The sequence below is a fragment of the Dermacentor albipictus genome, unplaced genomic scaffold (assembly GCF_038994185.2).
Source record: "Dermacentor albipictus isolate Rhodes 1998 colony unplaced genomic scaffold, USDA_Dalb.pri_finalv2 scaffold_15, whole genome shotgun sequence".
Classification (NCBI taxonomy): Eukaryota; Metazoa; Arthropoda; class Arachnida; order Ixodida; family Ixodidae; genus Dermacentor; species Dermacentor albipictus.
In genome coordinates, this window is record NW_027225569.1 from 7,191,455 (window position 1) to 7,216,536 (window position 25,082).

The window sequence follows — 25,082 nt, forward strand, 5'->3', positions numbered from 1 at the left end:
CCATCTCTTGTATTCGTAGGGATTGTAAACGCTTGCATTAGTGATCACAATAGCACATATCACTTTAATAACAAAAATGAGCGTTCTCAGAAATTACGCAGCGTTTTCTAGATAGTTTATGAAAAAAAGCTTCGTAGCGCTAACTAGAGAAAAGTCTTCAGTATAAGTGAAGCATAGCGTTCGTACGTATTGTTTCTGCAATACTTTGCAGCTGTACGAACAGTGCTTTTTATGTAAATTGCTAATAAGGTCGCGTAAAGTACGCCAACCGTGGATTACCTCAGCCGTTGTGAAAAAAATAGGGTAAAAATATAGCTGTATCAAGGCCTTTTTGCGGACACGCGACCACATCACAGGCCTTGTACCTGCAAAACATTTCGTAACAAACTGATACGTGAAATTATAATTGTCATGAACAACTACCGCCGAGTGTATTTTTTCCGCAGCTAAAAATAATTTTCGGCTCCATGAAAACTCTGTGCTTTAATTAGACGCTCTCGGCACTCAACTCCTCTAATAACATCTAAGTTATTATTATTGCTATTGCAATAAAGAGACTTTCTTGTGCAGGTATTTACGGAAACACAATTGAGCAGTAGAGAATATATTCGGCTTATCAGAGAATGGGGACAATCTTTGTAAAATAACGGTCACAGGACCCTTAGAAAAGAAAGGGTAAATAGAAATGGGCCTGTAATTAGCAGTGCCATTTAGGCGACTTTTATTTTGTGTAAATATTACATTTTTCCCCAATAAACTCAATCCTAAGTTTCCGTTTGTCTGTTCCGGTGTTGTACTCCGTCTTGTCGCGCACTTTTTATCAGTGCATCTCTATGGTTGATTCACGTTCGCGTAAGTTTAAGAACACCAGCGTTCTTTTGTGCTTTGCCGCGAACACAAAAGGCCTGCCACATGCGGGAATTGAACCAGTAAAGTCGAGGTCACACGCAAATGGCTACAGGAACACATGAACAATAGCGGCTTCTTGTAACAGCGGGCCACATTCAAGCATATTGCAATGATTCCTGCTCTTCACCCTTTTTATAAGCTTTCCGTTCTTTATTTCTTGCAAGGAAATGGGAACATGCTGTGTCAGGTTTAGATTTTTTATGGTAGCATCGTGAGGATGATCAAACTATACTTATTTATTATTTGGTTGCCATGAGCGCATTCGTCTTTATTTTCGCATTCTTTATTGTGCATTAAAAATATGTAACAGTGCAAAGAACGGGACATGCAGACTGAGGCAGAAGGAGCGCTTCGTCTGTCTGGGTCTGCACGTCCCATCATTTGGGCTTTTACACACTCTTCTTTTCTTTCAGACACGTAGCAACCGGTACAAGTTAGTACTTTAACGTGAAACTTGTCCGGTATGATGTCGTATAGATTTAATATCTGTTTCTTTTTCTTGATCCGCCTTTGGTCTATGCGATTTTTTCTTGTGGCGGGTTTAGGTAACTCAAATTGAGGCTAATATCTCTGCTTAACAAGACTCATATTGTTTATGAATATATGGCCTAAAACAATATTTTTCCGCCCTCGACAATTAACTTGCACCCAAGTTTTGCTGGGAAGACCGCCAGTTGGCGGCCATTCTCATTTTCTAGTTTTCCCGACCATTTCGGCACCGCTGAACTTGTTCAAATCGGCTAAGGATAGAGCCGTTGCAGGTTCCCCTAAAGTGTTGCTGCTATTGAAGAATACAGTTCAATAGAGTGTCCAGCCGGAATAACTGCGAACCGAATAATTTGCCCTCCTGACAATTTCGTTCCTATGCCGGAAAAATATGTCTATGAGCACGCATCTTTACTTACCAGTATCGCCTGCAGACACCGCATTTTGTCTCTAATTGGTTTGGATGTACTTTTTTGTTGTTTATCTTACGCTTCTGTATTTCTGTTCATTAACCTTTAAGGGCTGACTCAGGAAGGTCACACCCTTTTATTGTATTACTCAAATACGTCTTCTTGTAAACTACAATACTAACAAGTGTATAAGTTTGTCATTCTTATTTTGATGCAATGTATTTTCCCATGTCCTGCAACAGCCTCCAAATGGAGGCTAGCAGTATGTATGAAATAAATAATAAATAAATAAATAATGTCGAAGAGGGAGGTAGTGCACAAAGGCCATCCCAAAGGGTGCACAAAAGAAACGACGCAACACGCAAGAGAACACAGTGCTACACTGCAACACTGCAGCTAGCATCAAATGTTGCGAGTTCGGATGCAGCGCAAGCGGGAACGTGTTTGTCGAGTGGCATAATTTGTTTCGTCCACACTTTTCCTTGTGGTGTCGCTTGGGACCTCGCGCCTCTGCGAGACATTCTGAGAATAAATAAGCGCATAGAGTTACGAGCACCATAAGGAGTTCTTAGTTGAGGCACAGCCTCAAATGATTTTTATTTTTCTAGAGCAGCAGCCCGTTGCAGTAATTTTTCTGTGAAGCTACGCACTCTCAGAAGATGCTAATGCGAATGAGAAGCGGTCACACCCTGTATGCAGGCCAGCCATTATGCTCCACACAGGCTCTGAAGCTTCACCAACAATGGAAGCAATGAGACCACCCTTCTTTCTCTCCACATGATCCTACCTCGGCAAACACAGGGGCCATTAATAATACACGTTTCCTTCGTCCTTGCCACTCGTTTCGTTGAGCGTGCCAGTGCGCAATGCGAACACCGAAGGCGTGATCTACGACACGCGCGCTCGTTCACACACATTCCGCTCGCGTTTCAAGCAGCGCCCTGGGGCGAGCTTGAGCAAACAACCTGCGAGTAATGTCGAAAACTTTCTAATTTCTGGCGGCGCCGCTTCGAGTCACCTAATGACTGGCCCGGTCTCGCAGTCGACAGGGCAAGTAGGTAGATGCCTGCACGTGGCGCCATCTCTCGTAAACAGGAGAATAATTACCACCGCTCTTTTTCTCCCTCGTCTCTTCCGCCGCGTACAAAAGCGAGCGTGGGCACACAGGTCCTCCGTGGCCGAGGTGCGCTGCTTTTGTTTTTTTTTTTGCAGTTTGTGTCTGGTGTAATTATTGATACTTTTGTTAACGCCGCATGCTTTCCTCAGGTGTGAAAATATGCAACAAAACTGAGGTGACGTACCTTATAGGTCATCTTAGCTTCACTGTAGTGAACAAAATCAACACGCCCTGATGAGACAGGAGATATTTCACGACGGAAAGGTGATCACTTCCTGCTTGGTGCACACTGACATAATCTTTTCCGCACACGGGAACTCAACATTCATTCCCTGTGTACCATCGGAGTGCGTTGATTTTTGTTCAGTGTGCTCGTCTTGGGGCTGATGCACTCCTGAGGGTACTCAGGAATGCAAAAAAACTAACATAAGCTGCTTTCATATTGGCATTAAAACGTGGTGAGAGAGAAGAGATGTATTTATCAAAACTATAGAGAAACAGTAAGATATGTTAGTAGGTGAACACGCACAATTTTCGCTAAAGCGATAAATGCTTCGTATGGAGAGGATTCATGCATAAATAAACACTTATTACAAGTCCCCGCCTACTGCCACCCCGTCAACAACGGAACTTTTCTTTGACAGGGCCGTAAGAGACACAACTCTCCTTGTCAACACTGGCACACCAGGCTGAGGTTCCCTTCCTTTCTTTTTTTTTGGCGCACGCGTACATGCGCAGTGTGTGAAATCGGCGAGATTATGTGTGTCTCCTCAACGAAAGCGAGCGCCGGTGCAGGAAGGCGCCTGGAAGTGGACAAGACAATCGCGCACCGGAGAAAGTACGAAGGAGAGTGCTAGGCACGCTTTACCACTGAATAAAACGAAAGTAGCGACATGCCTCCTCTCCCGGCCTCTCCTTCTCTCGGTCTCCTTGCCGCTCGCTTTTTCACTCGTCGCTGACCCTCGCAGTTTTCTCGTTCGCTCTGGGGCACGTGTCCGTCCATAGAGTTACGCGAGGAGAGGCATTAAAAATGGCTTTTAGGTCTTTGCGCATGAATTTTTACGTATTTTAGGCTTGTTCATTGTGCTCTGTGCTAGGAACGATGATGGAACGCTATGACACCGATAGAAGCAACTAATTTCTTTTTTTTTTTTCGGCAGTGTAACTACGCACTTGTTTTGACGCTTCGGGTTGCCTACCTGCTTATAGTTAGAGGCCTCTTGAGATTAGTTTTCTGGACAAATTCCTTTTAGTGTAGAGTGCTAGCATAAAAGTAAGAGCTCTCTGCCATGACTATACTGTATGCGTAATATACACGATGTTCATATCCCTGCCAGAGCTTCAGTTGAGTTTTATGTCGCCTACAACCAGCGTACCTGCACGCAAAAATACTGTCGCGCGTTGCACAGATCAAGCCGTTTCGCGAGTTATTTCAAATGCATTAATCGGAATCCTAATTTAGCTATCTAAGGACGCTTGCCCGGCATGAAGGGGCTTCGATGAAGTGAAGGTTTCGCCAGCACACGTGAAAGGTAATGCGTCTGTGTATTTGTAGCCCAATTTTCCACCTACCAATTCAACTGTATGTGCTTGCGTTGCTCGAAAATGCGTACATGCATGCCTGCTCAACAACGCCTGCTGACGGACTAGATGCTGCATTGCGGGTCGACGGAAAATAAGCGTCTGTGCTGTGTCTTTCTCGCCTGTTCGTGCGTATCTTCCTGTGCGCTTATTTTCCATCGATATGTATACCTGCGTGAACCCAATCGGCTTCCACGTATCAAGCTTGTGCAGCTTCGTAGTTTATTCATGTTACTGCCGCCATGACCGAACTTAAAAATGAAATTATGGGGTTTTACGTGCCAAAACCACTTTCTGATTATGAGGCACGCCGTAGTGGAGGACTCCGGAAATTTTGACTACCGGGGGTTCTTTAACGTGCACCTAAATCTAAGTACACGGGTGTTTTCGCATTTCGCCCCCATCGAAATGTGGCCGCCGTGGCCGGGATTCGATCCCGCGACCTCGTGCTCAGCAGCCCAACACTACAGCCACTGAGCAACCACGGCGGGTGACCGAACGTAAGGCGCGTGGCATATTCGGCTGAATAAGGCGAGCGTCATGCGAAATGTGCGCGATTAACGCGCAGCACGTCAGCTAATCTCGTCGTTTCGTCATGACGCCGACATCTCTGCAGGCGTGAAAGTGGTCCTACTCCTTTATGGTAAACTGGTGCCACTGACTCTTAAGCGAAGATATCGCAGTAGAACCTGTACTTCATTTAAAAACAAGGCGTTTGCAAAGACGAAAGATACGCAAAGAATTGGCTTCCATCATTGAGCTTCCTAAAGATGTTGGCTCTATGCGCTGCAACGCGAGTGTAAGGCGCTTTTGTTGTTCGGCTGATTGTGCCGTTTATTGCTGCCGCCGGATGTTTGAGGCACCTGTTGAGCAACTAGTCACAAAGCTGATGAACCCCCCTTTGAGAACATTTGCGTCATATTGTTTGACTTCTTGAAACCTGCGAAAAAAAAAGCCTCCAAAAATAAAAGAAACCAGAATACGACTAGACAAACACGAGCGCAGACTATCAACAAGAATATAATTCGAAGACGCTTACATATATATCCAAACACGGGGTGTAGAAACGCAAAAACTTGACTTAGCATGTGTCCGGAACGATCCCTTTTTTGTTCATCCGAACATGTGTGACGCGTCTCAGCTTGCGCTTTTCTTCGATGTATGAGTCAGCTTGTGCATACATATAATGCGTCTTCCATTTATATACCTGTTGTTAATCTGCGCTAGTAATTGTCTAGCTACTTCTCCCTTCTTTTTGCGTAGTTTCCAAGTCAATATGAGCTAACAAAGTAATTTTAATACCGTTGTTACTGCACAGTTTTGTTCTGCCGAAACGGCGAAGGGAAGAAAGTCTAGTCACAGTAGTCAAAATTATTTACAGTTGTTATGAGCAGCTTCTCCTCGCAAAATATATCCTCAGCGACTTTTATTTGCAGCGCCTAACAACAGCATGAACTGACGAAGGTACGCAGTCTCAGTAGTGCAATAATAACGTGACCTTCATTTTTAGCACAATATATGACAGCAGACTGCCTAAGCACTCCATAGCTTCATACACGTGTTGCACGATAGCGAAATCACGTAAAAAAAGATATCTGAACGAGAACTGAGAAACCAACGCCCTAGCCTGTGCATAAACTTAAACATGCCCGAACTGCGTAGCCCGTAACAAAAAAAAAAAAAAACTTCCGCTCTTAGCTTTTTGCACCCTCGGTAATCTTCAATGCAAACCCTAACATCAGACAAAAAAAACACAGTTCTTCAATGAAGCAGATAGCCACGAAACTTAGCCAAAACATGCCAAATCCCTAACGTATGCCTCGCCGCATTCGCTGGACGGCCAATTCTCATGGTGGCGTGTGCGCCGATACGCGGAAAAGAAGAAAGCAATAGAGAAAAGGGTGCAACAAATACACGTGACTGTGATCCAAATGAGAGGAGCAGATCTTCTCTCCTGCCTCCTCTCACTCTTCTCGCAGAAGCATCGGCAGAAAGATAAAGGAATGTCCGTACCTTCAGCTTTATTTAGGGGGCTTAGATGATGAATGCATGGGTGTTATGAGCGTCCCCTTTGGAACGTTGCGGTGTGTTGGGCCACCAAGCTCTTGTTATTATATTGTCTGAGGTAGTACCTGTCTTCAAAAAATAAATACAAAATATAAATACACCAACAATTTTTATCACCAAACTTAAGGAACCCTTTTGGGAAATTTGTTTTTGCGCGCCTCCGAAGTTTGTCGTTTTCCTACAGTTCTTCCACGTTCCAATGGCCTCTTACCAATATCCATTGCAGACATGCCTGCTTTCCCCCTGCTCTCGCAGAACCCAAGGTCTTCAAGGAAGCCAGAGGTGCTTAAATCGACCGCTGCGCAGATATCTTCACATTCTTATAAAGCATGCCCCATCGTTTCGCTAGCTTAACCGCAGCAAGCACCTGATTCTTCTTCCTTTTCTTATCTCATTTTATATGTGCTTGTTCTAAGGCATCCTGATCTTGCTTCGAGAAGTTAAGAGCTTCCCTTTCAGCAGCAGCAGCAGCAACATAGTGCGTGACATCGTCAGGAACAACTTCAACTTCATAATTTTCAGTAGTCAAACATGTGGGAGTATGCATGCTGTACGACCCGAAATAACGTCGCCGAAATTTTACCGAGTCTATGACGGGCGTATTGGTGCGCAAACCCACACACATTCGCCTGCCTGGTATTCCCCACAGCGTTGTCGAAGATCAAAGGCGTGCGGTAGGATGAGGTGGAGCGTCGTCGCCTGGTTCCTTCCGTAAAGCAGCTTGAACGGCGCCTTGTGCATTGATTGTTGCAGCGCCGTATCGTAAGCGAAATTTGCGTATGGAAGGACGGCGTCCAACGTCTTACGCTCCACGTCGACGTACGTTGTTGATATGTTGACGAGCGCCTTGTTTAGGCAATGACATTCGTCAGCGGGTGGTAAGCGGTTGTCCTCCTGTGATTTTTCCGGCTCTATCCATTTGTCAGTGATCAGGACTTCCGGGGCACCACGTCGTAGCAGGATGTTCTCGACAAATAATTTGACGACTTCGGCCGCACTGCCTTATGGCAGTTTGTTTTTTTAGTTTTAGCGAAACGGGTGGGCTAACGGTGGGCACGATGACACCCTTATTTCTTGATGTTAACATGATGAAGGGGCCCCAATAAGTTCCATCCGATGTGATGGAACGGTCGGCGAGGAGGTTTGATAGACTGCAGTAATTTCACTGACCTTGTTGAAGGTCGCTTGTGTAGCTCACAGTCTCGACCAGTGCTGACGTAATGAACGACGTTGCTGGCGACGTACGGCCAGTGATACTTCTCCTGCAACCACGACAGCATGTGGGAGAAGCCGAGATGCCCAAAAGCCTTATCCTAGTGCAGCACGTGCACAAATTCTGGCCGCAATGCTGATGACATGACAAGAAAGTAGCTGGTGCGGACTGGTGAGAAGTTCTTCACAAGGACGTTGCTTTGCAAAAAAAGAAATGATATATTCGCGTAGAAATACATTGGGACAAAGCCGGCTTTGCTTTCTATGTACTCAGCAATGTTTCTTAGTTCCTGACCTGCTCGCTGCGAAGTTGTCGGCTCCCATTATTGCCAGGATGTTGTCCCCGTTTTAGTCGTCTACGATGCTGGTCGATGGAGGCGCGAGACAGGCAATCGGTATCAGTATTTCCTTCCGGACATGAAATTCTTGGAATCTTAGGCTCCACCGTGCTAAGCGTCCTGAAAGGTCAATTAAATTTGCCAGCCAGCACGTTTGGTGCCGGTCGTTAATGAGTTTGAAGGGCCTACCATACAGGCAAGGCCGAAATTTCGCGGCAGCCGAAATGATGGCAATGCATTCTTTATACCTCGTAGAATAATTGGTTTATGCTTTCGAGGGCGAGCGGCTGGCACAAACTATGTCCTTTTAAAACCCGTCTTTCCCTTGGACTAGCACGGCACCGAAGTCTCAGCTACTTGAGTCGGAGTGGATTATCATATCGGCGCTGACGGCGAATTCTCGTAGTTCCATCTCGCGATACGGAACAGGCGGTAGACGTGGTCCGCATCTCCCAGAGCGGGCGGCGGTTAGGGGTACGCCTAACGTCCATCTTCCCTAGGACGTAACGCGGATTCGCAGGTGGGCGGGCTGGCGACGTAATCGCGGCCTTAAAACGGAATGGCGCAGGTGTGGAGAGGGAATGATACGGCGGCTGACGGTGTTGTAGGTCATCGCTTTCGGCCGGGGTGGCGCCGATTCGGGCTGCATTTCGGGAACTCCCAATTACTGTGGAGTATCTTCTCGCACGATGCCAGCGATTGAGGCCACCTGAGGTTGCAAACAGTGCCAACATTCACTGTAACTCCTCGTGCACAATTATGATGGTCTCGCGCAAGTTGTGGGTGTGAAGTGCACGAATTTTCTACTTTGAAAATTATAATTAAATTATGGGGTTTTACGTGGCAAAACACCGATGTAATTATGAGGCACGCCGAAGTGGTGCACTCCGGAATAATTTGGACCACCTGGAGTTTTTTGACGTGCACGTAAATCTAAGCACACGGGTGTTTTCGCCTTCATCGAAATGCGTCCACCGTGGCCGCGATTCCATTCCGCGATCTCGTGCTTGTCAGCCCAGCACCATAGCCACTAAGCAACAACTGCAGCATGCCGGTGCAAGCGAAGCTGGGGCTGTCAAGCCCGTACTGCGGCGGCAATTGTTGCGGCCTGCGCTTGCAGGGAGTGCCCGCGCTAACGAAGAAGGACCTACACCAGTTGTCACATTGTAGGGACGCTTTAGAGGACACTGAGAAGTAATATTATATCACTTTAACATCAGTGTCAGTTCTATATAACTGACACTGATAACTTCAGTTGCTAGCACGTAAAAGCGGTCGCTGGAAAAAAGATGAACAAATAATAAACAATGTACGCCTGTCAATATTCAGCAACCATGGATGTTGTAACTCGCCAGCCCGTACAGATTCTTCACTTGGTCTAGAGGAACGTGCATTGATGTTCTCTTCTAAAAGAACAAATAATTTTGATGCCGGACTTGCAGCATGTAACAACTTACTATAGCAAATAAAAAGAAGTCGTCACTACATTAAGATAAATAAAGGTGACAAAGCAGAACATTTATTCTTTCCTCTTTGATCACGGCTAATGCTTAAACTCTCCAAGACTCACTCGTAACTGCTCTGTGAGTTTTTCTAGCTCGCCCTTGAGCGCTCACTATTTAACAGGTGTCCGACCACGTGGACAATTTCGTGACATTGAAGAATTCGTCTGTTTGTATGAAAAACAGCACGTTGTGAACGTAGTTGAAATGCTCGTGTAAGTTCTGTCTCAATCAGTGGTGAGCAGTTCCTCAACGGACAGTCAAAATTTCATTCTGAACTGTGTGTTCGACACAGGCCACTGTGTTCCTCCACTCTATGCCCGGACACAGCTGCATAGCGGGTACACTAATATGTCGTGCTCCCGCCATCTATGACACCTGCACCACAAGCCAATTGAACGCAACGTGAATGTGCTTGCACTTTGCTTCTTATTTTCAACTATAAAACGCACTGCGCGTATCTCGCCTCTGTGTAGTTACAGCACGTATCTAGAGTCTGTGCGGTGCCTAAACATTCGTTCATCATTCGAAATCATTGTTCTGAAGCATTAAAAAAAGCAATGATGAAGATATAACTTGCAGTTTCATCTGAAAGGGATAGCATTTGTAGCGATAGCGAAATAATAAATAACTAACCAATGTGGTTCCTAACTCTATCGGCCTTATGAATTGTAGTAAATATTTGCTTACTGATTAAAATAACAAGCGTCATATCACTTGCCTACATGAAAACATTTGCACATTTTACTGGATGACCATGAACATTCGTTGCCACAACGCTGACGTAATGAAGAACGCCGGCAAAAGGGGGGAGAACGTTTCGTGCTGCCTCTCACTTCGCCGCGTCTCAGAAACTTCAGATTACGGCAGTTTATAAACCAAGTGGCTGGAAAAAACGCAGGCATTAAGCCACCAGCCATCCCTTATCACCCTTTGCGTTTGCACCTGGCACAGATGGCCTCTCAGGAAGGCACGTAGGTTTCTTTGCGTTCAGACGCAAGGACAGCCATGTGCAGCCACAGCTTGGCTAGAAGAAAAACAGGCGCGCTCACGTGCCCCCCTCCCCTCTCTCCCATTTTTACATGGCGGATAACTGCGTTACCGCGCGTTCACTTCCCCTCCTTCCGCCTAACGCACTCGATCGCGTCGTCTTTAACGTTGGGCGAGCGGGAAAGCAGCTTGCGCCAAGGCACTATCCTGTTGAGTTCACCCTCACGTGTATCCCACGAACCCACGGCATGCGGTGTGCGATAGGGCCTTATCGCATTTGGCTTAAAGGCACACTGATGGAAAATAATAAGCCAAGCTAAAGTAGTAGATTAGCGCCCGAGAATATCTAATACCTCAACATTATCGCGAACAGAGCATTATTATTCAAGAAATTGTGGTAAATGCGAGACGTGATTAGAGACTCGCCCTAGAGATTGAAGCACTTGCCCGATGACGAAGGCTCTCCTACTAAACTACTCGTGGCTGAAAACATCCTCGTATTATACGACGAAATAAAATGCTACTGGTCCAGTTCTATTTCACCTTAAGAAAAAACAACTTATTGAAATTACCCTTCACAACGACGCGGGCTGTCGAAATGTTTGGTTTTCGCTCGACTCCGCGCCACCCACGTTTTCGAGTTTTACTAGTTTCGTTATCGCGTAGGGCTGTGCTGGTTTTACTGGCTCGCGAGACTCGCACAAACTGCAAGTAGCAAAGAATTCAACTTCCATTTAATGTCACGGGTTGAGTGGACGGAGATTGAAATTGCGAAACAGGTATTCGCACCTTTCAGATTCAATTTTCTCGTAGACCAAGTATTTTCGTGGCATAAAACAAGCATTGTGAGGCTTCTGGAATGGTATTTGAACAGTCCACGTCGGCTTAGTATTTGCCTTTGGTGTCCTTTAATACCGAACACCACGGCGACGGAGACGATGAAGGCGATAATGTGCTTGAAGTGCCAAATTAATTGCTATACCAATAAAAAGCGCTATTGGTGATTATTCTGAGACTGCTGTGATGTTTGTTACTTCCCCCCTAACGCAAGCTGCCTGCTAGATTTTTGCATTCAGAATTAGAATATGCAGCGCGACTGGGCGATGACATAGATGACACAAAACCAGCACTTGCCAAGGCTCATTTCCCTCACCGGGTGCAGTTCTCAAGCAAACAGTCAGTGTGGGCACACAGAATGAACTTGAATCCGAATCAACACCAAGATAGAACGCAACGTAAATGAAGCCCATCCTCTCAAGAAAGCTTTTGTTTTGCGACTACGAGGCGTCGCGCTGGGACGGGTGCGTCCCTATACAAGTTTAAATAAATCATGAGGTTTTACGGGCCAAAACCACCATTCGATTATGACGGACACCGTTGTGAGGGACTACGGATCAATTTTAACCACCGGAGATCTTTAATGCAGCCCCAGTTCACGGAACACGGGCGTCTTTGCATATCGCCCTCGGCCAAATGTGGCCGCCGCGGCCGGGATTTGATCCCGCGACCTCGTGCTTAGGAGCGCAACACCATAACCACTAAGCCAACACGGTGTGCGTCCGTATAGAAGCTATACGCAACCGCAGAAAGGGTAACGCTATCCGCACCTGCGGCCAACGTTTAGGCTGGCAGTGGCAAGCGGAAACATTGCTGGATAAGCCGGCTCCCTCAGCGAAAGCTTCATTCGGCCTCCTGGTTCTTTCGGAGGTCAACTGACGACGCACTGTTTTTGCTCCTGCGAGTAACATTAACCAAACAATGGAAATAAGTGTCCTGTTCATGAGCATACAAACATGCTACCGACGCTTGGATGAGGAACAATCATAGGGAATGTTCTGTTCCTTCCCTTATGAAAATTAACCATGAGTTTCTGTAGAGGACTTGATGTGTTCCTAAGGTGACATCAGACATGCATAAGAAATGCATCGTCTAATGTTTTTTGGCATCACAAGTACATCTGAGACTCAAATGACAATGCACCTTAAGATTTCTGATGAGAGGAGTATACAGCTTTTTTGTGTTATTGCTAATGTCAAAGTACATCACGTATGAATGTGTACGATGCCAAGTCGTGAAAAATTCTTTGTAATGCGATAGCATTAAATGGCTCATGAGCCGGAAAATCCGGCATTGTCGGCCTGAGCACTCGATGTACGAAGAGATTACAAACTCTCAACCTTTCATGGGAGTTAAACCCACTACCTTTGGCGGTAATTAAGGCTACGAACCCACGACCTTTGGTGTTAAGATACCGTTAATTAAGACAGTTATTGAAGATATAGTTAATTAATGCACTCGAACGCACGTACCACCCTTAGTGGAAGTCGAAGCATGTTAATTAATATGTTAATTAATGTGCACCTGATTATTAGGTCGTTAATTAAGACACTCGTACCCACGACCTTTGGTGTTAATGAAGGCGCTGTTAATTAAGGCGTAGTTAAGATACAGTTATTTGAGGCACTCGAACCCACGACCTTTGTTAATGATGACGATGCTAATTAAGGCGCAGTTAATTACGACCTAGGAATTAAGTCACTCGAACTCATTACCTTGTGTGGGAATCGAACCCACGAACATTGTTGTTAATGAAGGCGATATTAATTGAGGTAATGGTAATTAATATATAGTCAATTCAGACACTCGAACCCACGATCTTCGGTGTTAATGAAGGCGATGTTAATTGAGCACAGTTAAGATACAGTTATTTGAGGCACTCGAACCCACGACTTTTGTTAATGATGATGGTGCTAATTAATGCACTGTTAATTAAGATCTAACAGTCAAGTCACTCGCACCCATTACCTTGGGTGGGAATCGAACCCACGACCTTTGTTGTTAATGAAGGCGATGTTAATTAAGGTACTGTTAATTAATATAGTCACTTAAGGCACTCGATCCCACGGCCTTAGTTGGTAAAGTTTATGTTAATTAAGGCATACTTAATTAATATATAGTTAATGAAAACACTCGAACCCATGATCTTGTGTAGGAGTTGTGCCCACGAACGTTGTCGTTAATGAAGGCGATGCTAATTAATGTACAGCTAATTAAGATATAGTTGATGAAAGCACTCGGACCCATGACTCTTGGTGGGAGTCGAACTCATGACCATTGGTGTTAATGAAGACGATGTTAAGTAAGGTACCGTTAATTAGGATACAGTTAATTAAGACACTCGGACCCTTGGCCTTTGCTGGGAGTGGTTTTGATTCATCGTTGGGGGCAGTCTAAGAGACAAAAATGAAGAAAACGATATAACACAGCGCGAGCGCCGAGTACTCTGGAAACGCTTCCGATATATCAGGGCTAGGCACAAAACAACGACATCATTTTCTTTCCTTTTTAAAGAGCACTTTAAGATTGTGTTACCCCGTTATCACATTTGGTAAACAGTGCCAAACTATAGCGTATGCCTTGTTCTGGGCAGTTTGATTACTCGGATGTGTTACTAGTCTTATAAATTAAGTGGCAAACCGACAATTCTGCAGATTGACATGATCATGACATGGAAAACTGCGCGTAAAAAATTATGGGGTTTTACGTGCCAAAACCACTTTCTGATTATGAGGCACGCCGTAGTGGAGGACTCCGGAAATTTCGACCACCTGGGGTTCTTAACGTGCACCTAAATCTAAGTACACGGGTGTTTTCGCATTTCGCCCCCATTAAAATGCGGGCGCCGAAGCCGGGATTCGATCCCGCGACCTCGTGCTCAGCAGCCCAACACCACCTGAGCAACACTGAGCAACCACGACGGGGAAAAAAAGAAAAGAAAAAGAAACTGCGCGTAAGCGGCAGCGTCTATTTGCTGGAACGCACTGTAGTACTTGGTTGCACGCACATCGTACGCCAGCGCACACTTCTGGCATATACCACATAGGACAAATGCACGCTGCCGAGACATGTGGGTTTTTCGAGGAATCTTCGTGGGTAGCACGATCAACACGGAAGGCACGAGCGACAGGAGTGCAACCCGCGCACGTTAAACACGCCAACACGAAAGCAAGATACGGACGACAGGGGTGTAAGCTGCGCCACACGAGCAGATTTGATGATTTCCGACTGACACTGTTGCAACGGGAACTAATACATCGCACACTGCACATGTGTCGCTCGGAGATCGCGTCAACGATGTCTGAGGCTATATAGTTGATGTGAACGACAGCAGGAAGTTATTTAAATTGAAGTGACGGCGCAGGTAGCGCTGGGAGCAGCGATATGCGTAATTCACGGTTTTTATGAGAGGTAACTGAAGTGAAAATCGTTCGAATAGCGTCACCGCAACGGCTTTCTATAGGGTTAACATTTTCAGATCTCGAAGGCCATGCTTTTGCCGGCTGCAGATAGCCGAAGCGATTCAAATTGAAAATGCGTTATAGAATTTCTTTCTATGCCAAGCTATAGCTTACAATATAGACTTATCTTTGGTTCTCTTTGTCTGCGCAATTAGGCAGCCTCACAAATCCTCAGATGACGCTAGCCGAGACATTGGCTGGCCCCAACCGACCTGTTCGTGGCGCCACCTACCGTGCCGTTTCCTATCCAATCCAATCCAATCAGCCTGTCGCTCTGTTTTCGAGTCGGTCGGGTGTGCGAGCTGCAACGATGTGCTTGTTAGATCGTGTGTTTTTGTGTTTGCTGTAACCAAATGTGACTTAGTTCGCGTGCGCATAAGCGCCACAGACAACTTGTGTCTCGCTGCAAACTCGCCGTGTGCGTGGCGCGCCAGCGAAATGTGGACCAACGATGTTCATGCTGTGGAGTGCGTTCCCTTTGTCTCTGGTTGTCGTGGAAAGTTGGGTGGACGTCGCGAAGAAATAATGCGTGTTGTTAGCGTGCCACTGCTCGTCCACTATGCACCGGTATGTCTGCTGGGAGTAGCATCGAAGCACTGGCAACTTGGAGGGCGCTTTTCGACCGCGTCGGGCCGTTCAAAAGGTGAGTAACCGTGCTTGCTAACTACACACGTGTTGTGCGTGCTTCTCGTGTGGGCATAGGGTGCCTTGCGAACGTAGGAAAGAGAACTCCCACGACAACAGTGAAACCTATGCCGATGCTTGCTGGGTGTCAGAGTTTAGTTGCGCGAATTAATTGCCATAATGCAGAATTGAAAATCTTGATAAGCGTTTTCTTCTGATGAGAAAGATTACGTTCAGAAATAATCGTGTTCATCATGCGCGCTTGTGCGTGAGCTCCCGTTTTTCTGCTGAAGTCGCATGATAACGACTCATCTACCTCTTGACCGATTCTTACTGCTATGACGTTTCCTCGCTTATAAATGATTCGACGTTGTAGATAATCTCTGCTTACAAGGTTTTCGATTTACGAGCAGTATTGGGGGAAAAAAATGTAAGCAATCACAGCGTGCTACTAGTACAGGTTTGTTTTGAAGGGGTGTTGCCATAACTTCGACGTAAGTAAACATTACAAGGGATAGTTACTTAAACTTATGAAAGAAACTCTAGAATCGTTATGTAAACAAACATTCATGTAATGCGCTGCTGCTCCTGCGTGTGAAATTTTGCCTTGTTGAAGGGGTCCCTGTTATCGTGACATTCATCAGTAACTTTGACTTTGTGCCCTGTTGCCACCCTGCACCAGTGCATGCATTGTTTTCATGACTGTTTTTACACGCTCCTTGCATGTGTTCACTATGTGATAGTCTTACTGTGCCACAGCTATAAGTTAACACAGAATTCTCTTTGTAGTGGTGAAGCCGTGACCCACAACAGTGTCCACATAACCCGTGGCCATGGCTGCAGCAACACGGCGTGTAATCTGGATGGATATGTCAGGTATGCTTTAAGTGTACGTGTTCACAAAAGTAGGATCTCGGTATCATTAGTGGATAAGTGTATCGACATATTACTTAATGCATCTTGCTAAATAGGCTAAATATTTCTGCAACATCATTCCACTTGCTGCTTATTTGTGTTTGTAGATATTATGCACACATTATCTTGTTCTGTTAAAACTACACGTCGCATGTCCTGACGTTTAGTATTTTTCTCGCATCAATTGCTTGGCTGCAAGTCCATTTTATTTTTGCCTATTACACAGTATGTTTCTTTTTATCTTGGTTTTATTTGTTTGGAACTGTTTCTTATGCTGTAGCCCATATTTCCCTGTTTTCCTTTCTGCTTATGATACACACATGTGCTGTTTTTGTCCATGTAAGAATTCGAAGTGTAGTGTGCCATATATGTCACAGGTCTAAGCACGCAGTGTGCCTACCATTGTTTAACATTCATATTTACAATCATGTCTGTATTGTTCTCAGAATAACTGTCACTGGCAAATACAAATTTGATGAACTAGAATTTCTTGAAATGAAATAGGAAGGCCAGTATTCATTGTGCTGCAGTTACTTAAGTAGTGAGGTGTTTTCTGGTAAGCTTTCTATTTTTTCTCTCACTTTCTTCGTATTCTTTTCTTTGCAAGCTGCCCTTATTCATGCTGGTAGGCATTGCAGCAGTTGTGAGTGTGTTTACTGCAGCAATGTCACAGCTAGTTTGCACACACTACAGGATGCCAACAGATACCCATCACTGTTTTTGTGCATTTCTGAGAACCAGCTGTGTCCACTCGGCGAAACTTGTAGTGTCCATTTGAATTTGCCAATCAGTTCATGTAACATTTCAGGACAAAATTTACGCAGTGAGAGAAGGGAGACTATGCAACATGACCTTGGCTAACAACTGACTGTTTAAGTTGTTGGAAGGACTAACAAAAATAGCACTGGGTGTGCACTTGTGTTGTGCACCAGTTAATTTGAGAGGGATGGCAGAAGTTATAATTCAAAGGCATAAAATCATGGTAAATGGTGTCTGCATAAAAAGAAGTAAATAGGCACAGACTAATTTCTATCCCTTGTAATCTACAAAGGATGCCTTTCTTCATGCATTGATAATGGGGGCTGGCTCACACTTATTGTTATTTATGTGGTGCGCCTGACTGATTTCTCTTGCCAATTTTCAGCCATGGGTGAAAACAGATAAACAATCCTAATCTGGCCTGAAGCCCCATTGCAGATATGTGTGGCCAAGTCGGACGAGCATACTGGTCTTTTGAATGAAATATGGTGATCTCACAGGTACATATTTAGGCACCAGCCAGTCTGCGCTATGTACATTTGACCACATGTGAAAGGAATACAGCACAGTGCCTCTGACACGCACTGGACAAATTTGGTGCTACCTTTAACCAAGCAAGCCTCGCTTGCCTCCTTGCGTTTCTCGATTCAATTTTCAATTCAATCAGTTCATGTAACTTTTGAGGACAAAATTTGCGCAGCGAGGGAAGGGAGACCATGCAACATGACTGTTGTGCATATGCTGCCTAATTTATTTTTGCTGAAAATATACGTGCATTGCAGTCCACAAGTGAATTGACAAAGGCACCCAGGCATTGGAGGCTTGCTTAGTTAAAAATACCCAAAATTTGTCTCGTATCTTTCAGGGTTAATGTAGGCTACTCTTTTGATCACGTGCATATTTGGTCCAATGTACATCGGGCACGCTGACTAGCCGGTGCCTCAGCATGCGCCTAGGAGAGCACCATAATTCACTCAAAGGACCAGTGTGCTCGTCTTATTTGACCATGCATTGACACGACAAGCTGTGCACTGGATTTAGCTTGTTTATCTGTTTTGTTCGCCTATGGCAACCAACTGATACAACAAAATCAGTGAAGAATACCACAGCCAAAAATGGGACGTGTGTCAGTCGACGCTCATTATGATTGCATGACAAAGAGGAATACTCTCTAATGACGTGGCATAGCAACCACCATGCTTATTTATTAAATTATTTTTATGCAAGCTTGTTTGTCATGCTTCTACACATTTGTTTTTCAACTTGTGCCCTCCCTCTGAAAGCAGTGCTCGGGTGTAAATGATAAAAAACCCCAGACATGGTGTGGTGTATTTCTTGAATGGGATATATGCCATCATTCAGGAGGCCAACACATGCATGACATAGTAGGCTTGGAATGTATGAGAACTGTGCCCGTAGCTGATGCAAATATTCTATAACGACTGGCACTTGGATGTCTCTGGGATGCATTGAGTTGCCCATACACAAACACTCCTACGCTCATTTCCATGCCAAGTAATTAGTGAGAATTTCTCATTCACGCTAGCAATCCACAGACACTGCTGTCCTTTGTCAAATGGAAACCAATATAGCTGAAGTAGTTCACGACATGTACACATGCCACAGCTGATCCATGTTGCACATTTGTTCAGCCAAGAGCAATTTCTGCTTACTGTAGTTACTGCTGCACCCAAAGGCCACACAGTGGTTCCTCAACTTTGTGTGAACCGACGCCACATAAATTTTTCGCAGAACTAGCTATAACGTCTCCAGACCGTTCTGCAGCAAGTGATACAGCGTGTATTTCTGTGGTTGATTGCCAAGTTTTGTTAATTATCTGACCTTTCTACCATGCAGGGTACACATGCACTTACTTCAAGATGACGACACTCCACCTCAAGAACAGCCTCTCCTCAGTGATAAGTAGCGAGATTAAATGAAAGGGAGATATCACATCCGTAACCAGGCTGATACTGTGTTTTCCTTTCATTTAACCTCCTTCTGCATTTAAGGAAGCATTGATATGCCCAATAAATGTTTTTGTTAAATTTCTTTCGTTGAGTAATGTCTAACATGCAGCATATGTAGGGCCCATGTACATGTCAGAAGTGCTGCATCTTCACTGGACATACATGCATACAGGCTGCATATATATAGCTCCAAAGATAGTCACGCACAGGTAACATATTTAAATAAGGTCTGACTGCCATTGGGACACATGAGAAAATGTTACCACACGTGGTGGCCAATTTTGTTATAGGAGTAATACGAGCACCGGCAGTCTAATGTATAAGCTTATTAGAGATTCGCTAGGAAGACGTGAGAAAGTCACAAGAAAACTGCTTTGGAGCGCACATTAGGAAGACATTTCATGCTCACAAGAAAAGCACTCGTCATGAGTTCTACAGAAAGACGGTGGCCAATATGTTATAGAATGACATTACGGAATACATCAGAAAATTCCAAAGAAACTCATCAGAAAGTCTAATGGCTGTGATGTTTTGTGTCAAAACTCGTCAGACTTTCATGTGAAACTCATCTCATATTTTCATAAGGGTTATTGCGTGAACACGAAGGAAATGCTGCCGCATGCGCGAAGTTGTTGCCTTAAGGTCAAGTCATCGTGGAGGGCAAGACTCGTCACAGGAAATGGAAACGGAACGGGAAAGGGGAACGACATGCATTGTGATACGGTGCGCAACGCTACCGGAAGTCAAAGGGAACACTTACCCATGGCGGCGTCCATTTGAGAAAGCAATGCAAGTACTTAATGAAAAGGTAATACCTGCTCCCACGACACCGAATAGTAGCTAATTGTGAGTTATTGTGATCAAAATGGTCGATCATGCGCTACGCCAGGTATGAGCAAGGATTATTTTTTTTAAATGCCCTACGGCAGATGGCATAATTAATGTCCTTCAGCTGGATAATTCGAACATATTGACATTACTAGCACAAAACATCGAAGGATATATTGAAATAAAAACAAATATTTACTATTGAACGTCTTATTTAATCATTTAACAGCAGATATCGCAATTTATAATTGTAGCTGCTGAAAATAGTATCCAATTGAAATGCATTTTGAGGAGGAAAGCAATTTGGAGATATTATTTTCAAAGTGTCCGACGAAAAGCGTTGGCTTTCTGGTAGCTTTTGAGCTTCAATGCATAAAAGAGCGCTTTTATGAAAAAGTAAGTGGAACAACGCTGCATTTCTACGGCGAGTTTAACGGCACATAACTCCAAAGTGGCGTCATTCTGGAAGTTCATTACAACGGGATAAGCCTTGCAAACTCAGCGGCTAGAATTCGTAAATTTTAATATGTGCTGTAGAGTAATTAAATATAAAATAAATTGGTGGATTTGTGTTAATTAGCTCAATATGTGTTTTGATATTTAGAGCAAGTAACATAGGCATCTCTGAGTAATCGAGCTCTACGATTAGAATATTGGTGTCTGCTGCAGGCCATTTCAAAAATTTCCTTAGCACATACAAATTATCATCCCATATATTAGTTCACAGTTCCTAACTAAAGCTATAAGAAAATTCATGAGGTAGGAAAGGATGTCATGTAGAAATGTTGTCCTTATAGCTTACAGAATTAAGCTCAGGGTAGACTGAAAAGTTGGTATTGGTTCTCACGCACCGAAAACCAATACTATGCTCGGTAAGATATGCGATGTGCACGATTTAGAATCCTAACAATTTATGAGAGGCCTTGAAATGTTATTTCTTGCTACACAGAAGAAATAAATAATGTCAAAAGCTAACCGAAGTATCAACTCGTAATAAAAAAAGGTATGGGAGGACGGTTGTTCGACAAGGCCGCCCACACGTGTACACCCATGTCCCGCGATCTCGGCTCTCAAAAGTTCCTCTAAAAATGCGCGAGTTCATACGTAATCGCTTGTTTGCCGCTACCGGACAGGCAGTGTTTTGCGCGCGAAATAAGGTGAACACACTGCTGGCATTACTCACAGCTGTAAGTCAGAGCGGCGGCCCCCAATATTCCTCCGCACCGTAATTTTGCGCGCATACACGTAAATCACGACGCGCTTTTGGCGGAAGCCACCCATACTCCATATCGTCCCCACCGCGCGGAGTAAGTCATAAACGTAAATGGTTCTGGCAGAAAAATAGCAAGCCGGATAAAAGACTCGATGCCTCTGATGCGGGAAAGCCGCAGTAAAGAGCGCTTTGAAGAAATGGAGATGTCTGAACCAGGTTTCCGCTTAAAAGGGGGTCAGGAAAAGCCTGACGATGAAGAGGCGTCCTGCCTACCCAAAGCCGCGGTATGTTTTCGGGTGCGTTGCAAGGAGCGCTGATAAATTACTGCTCTTCTGGATCTACTCGGCCTGTTTTTCGCCTGGCATTGGCTGAGTTACTAGAAGGCACCGATACCCTCAAAATACGCGGACGGCAGCCCGCCGCCTACAAGTTGTCCCTGTCTGTACTGGACCACCTAAGTGCATCGATGATTTACGTCCTCTTCGGTTCGCTCCCTCCATTTAAAGAACACCGTTTAAGGCTGCAGGCTGCTTTGCCCCGCTACCGCAGAAAATTGATTTTCGTGCAAAGGCGTTTTCATGCTCAGGGTTCTACTTTGAGCTGCCAATATGCTGCGCATCATGTTGCGTGGGTGTGACGTAGGTCGTAGTTTTATGAGAATCACCGAAGAAAGTTTACAGTGGCGGGATTGCCTTCTGTGTGAAAGCTTCCGATGCGTATTGAATTACACCAGAAACACCTGTGCCTTTTTTATTATTATACCGTTTGCGGAGTCAGCCAATTTAGATGGAAATAAGTTCTTTTGCTTGTCATACGAAATGAGTGAAATGTTAGAAATACTGCATTCAGCAAAATGGCCCCATGCCTTTGAAAACCGACTCTTACCATAATGCGGCAGCGTTGACCGAGCTGCCTGCGTTTCACACCGGCTCTTTGACATGGTTGCGCTAGCGTGCGCTGTAGAAAGCGTGGGATATGAACACACGTGTGTTTTACTACAATGTGACAAAAGCAACATCAACTTGCATTCCAATGTCACCTACTTCGATGTCTTCAGTGAGCTACAAACACTGCAGATCGCAGTACGCACTGGGCCTCCGATGGAATTAAATTAGCAATCATGGTGTCACGCGTGCACGTGCAAACGGCAAGCATGGAAATATTTTAGTCGATGACCCCGAGCACACGCTGACTTGATCTAGAATGCAAACTCTGCAGGGCGAGCGCTTCTGCAGCCCCTCCCTTCAACGTGCCGCCGAAAATTAAAATGACGCCACGTTCCACAGTAGGCGTGGTTGAAGACAGTTCACGGGAAGCCGCCAGCCATCTAAGCTAAGTCCTGCCTAGGGTGCCGGTAGCGAATGGCCGGACTAGAGAAGGAAGCGCTATGTTTGTTTGAGACGATGTAAAACTCTTGTCAAGAATGCGACGTGAAATCTTCTTCGGTGTACGTTCCGTAGCCCAATTCTATTTCGTAGTCTAAGAATCCGGCGCCTTCTTGTTCAGTTCCTTGGCTCACCTGCGTCCCAAGCTCCCGAGGGCCGCGGGCATTACCACACCGGTCTACTGACTCGGCTCCTTTGAAACATGGAGCAAACCGGCGAGGCAGGTGCCTGTGTAGCTTTATAGTCACGCGCCAAATTGCCACAGATATGAGAACCGCCTATGCACCGCTCTGTGCGCGCTAAGGCGCTTCGGAACTGTGCCAGCAGACCGCGCAGGCGCCAGCAGCTCCTATAGTGGGACAACAAAAGCCTTCTAACTGTACCTATCTCCTACAAGCAATATATAAGTACCTAGAAGATAAGAAAGCACTACATTCGAACCAACATGGCTTCCGGCAAAAACTGTCAACTATCACACAGCTGGTTGAAACCATCCACGACTTTTCAAAATCAATAGATAACGGAAAACAGCTTGATGCAATATGCCTTGATTTCTCAAAAGCTTTTGATAGGGTCCCTCATAATGAATTAATTATCAAATTGAAACAGCTTGGAATAAATAACAATATAGTGGAATGGGTTAGGTCATATTTATCAGGTAGGACGCAGTACGTGGACGTAAACGGCTACCAGTCCGATCGTTTATCTGTCACTTCAGGCGTTCCTCAAGGGTCTGTCCTTGGACCGATATTATTTCTCGCTTATGTTAATGATATTTGTTCAGATATTAATGAAAACGTAACTGTGCGACTGTTCGCCGACGACTGTTTAATTTATCGAGAGATATGTAACCACAAGGATAAAAAAATGCTCAGCGAGGCACTGGCGTCTGTTGAAGAATGGTGTGAAAGATGGAAAATGCAAGTAAATAAAGAAAAAACTGTTGTTTTACGTGTTACAAACAAGGTTAAGCACGTCCTAAATTTTGATTAACTAAGTTCCACTGTGCTAACTACCGTTAACAAATGTAAATACTTAGGAGTAACAATATCTGAAGACCTAAACTGGGCTCAACATATCACTAATATTTGCTCTACCGCTGAAAAAAAAAGTTATGGTTCTTCCGTCGCAAATTAAAACTCGCTCCAGCCCCCGTAAAGCTAACAGCGTATTTAACAATAGTAAGGCCTACACTGGAATATGCAAGCATTATATGGGACCCCTACCAAAAGGATTAATTCATAAAATTGAGGGAGTGCAAAGAAAGGCGGCTAGGTTTATTCTTTCAAGGTACTCCCGTACTGATTCTGTGACAGAGATGTTGGAAGAACTAAATTTACCCCCCCCCCCTCTTGGAACGCCGTCGCATAGCCAGACTTAAATTCTTGTTTTTGCTTTCTCGAAATTTATTTAACTTTGATACAGCGCAGTACCTAATTCCGCGACAAGTCCGGAGCCTACGAGGTGACCACCACAACAACTTTCTAGTGTGTCAATCTCGTGTAAATACATACATATACTCTTTTTTTCCTAGAACCATAAGAGACTGGAATGATTTACCGAACGCCATATGTGATTCTGAAACTGTAGAACATTTTGAAACCGAAGTTACAAAATATTTTCTAAATGAACCCTCATGATCTACCATTTCTCGTGTAAGTTGTAGAATCTAGTATTGTTATATGTATAATGTTGCGATGTATGTGATGTAATATGTATCACGTAAGTTGTAGTATGTAGTACGTGATGCATTTTTCGGCTACACATTGCTGCTTTGTTTCACATAACGGTTGTTAAGTCAGATTTTGTATTATATTTATGTATAATGGCACGCTGTGATTAAGTATTAGCTATACAGTGCTGCTTTATATAAGCCGTGAAGCGTTTTGCACCACTATTGTACCCCACCCCTGTAACGGCCCAATCGGCCAACAGTACGTGCAAATAAATAAATAAATGAATAAATAAATAAATAAATAAATAAATAAATAAATACTGGCTAACTGGGACGCGGGGGGAAGTAACAACACCCCACGTCTTACAAAGAAAAGAAAATCAACAAAGCCTAATTCACGTAAAAGATACCAAACAAAAAGCGAGAGAGAGAGAGAGAAAAGCCGAGACCTAATGCAAATATAAAGATTGGCTGCTGTGCTCGAATTCGACAGTTTACGAGAGCCCGCAGCCGCGTGCCGGCAACGCAAGAATTGAGAACAAGGACAGAGAGACAAACAAACAAAGCAAAAGACAATAGCCATGTAAATAAAAGGCACCTTTATTTTTTTTCTATTGCCTTCGGAGGCCCGTACCCGGCTGTGCTGTTTGCTCGTTCGGAAGTTCTCTATGCAGCTCCGAGAGTGAAAGACGGCGTCGTTGTCGTCTCACCTGCTCCAGGTGGTAAGTCTTTCCTACGACCGCAGCCTCTATTCCTCCCCAACACTCTACCCACTCTCGCGCTGTAAACGGGAGAGGGCGGCG

General features: G+C 44.7%; 1 long non-coding RNA gene across 1 annotated transcript; it reads left to right on the forward strand.

The window, feature by feature from the left end:
• Positions 1-15,181: 15,181 nt before the first annotated feature.
• LOC135918529 (uncharacterized) lies at positions 15,182-19,260 on the forward strand. Its single transcript, XR_010569671.1, has 3 exons — positions 15,182-15,553; positions 16,324-16,410; positions 19,066-19,260. It is a non-coding gene; the product is annotated as an uncharacterized lncRNA (long non-coding RNA).
• The last annotated feature ends 5,822 nt before the right edge of the window (positions 19,261-25,082 follow it).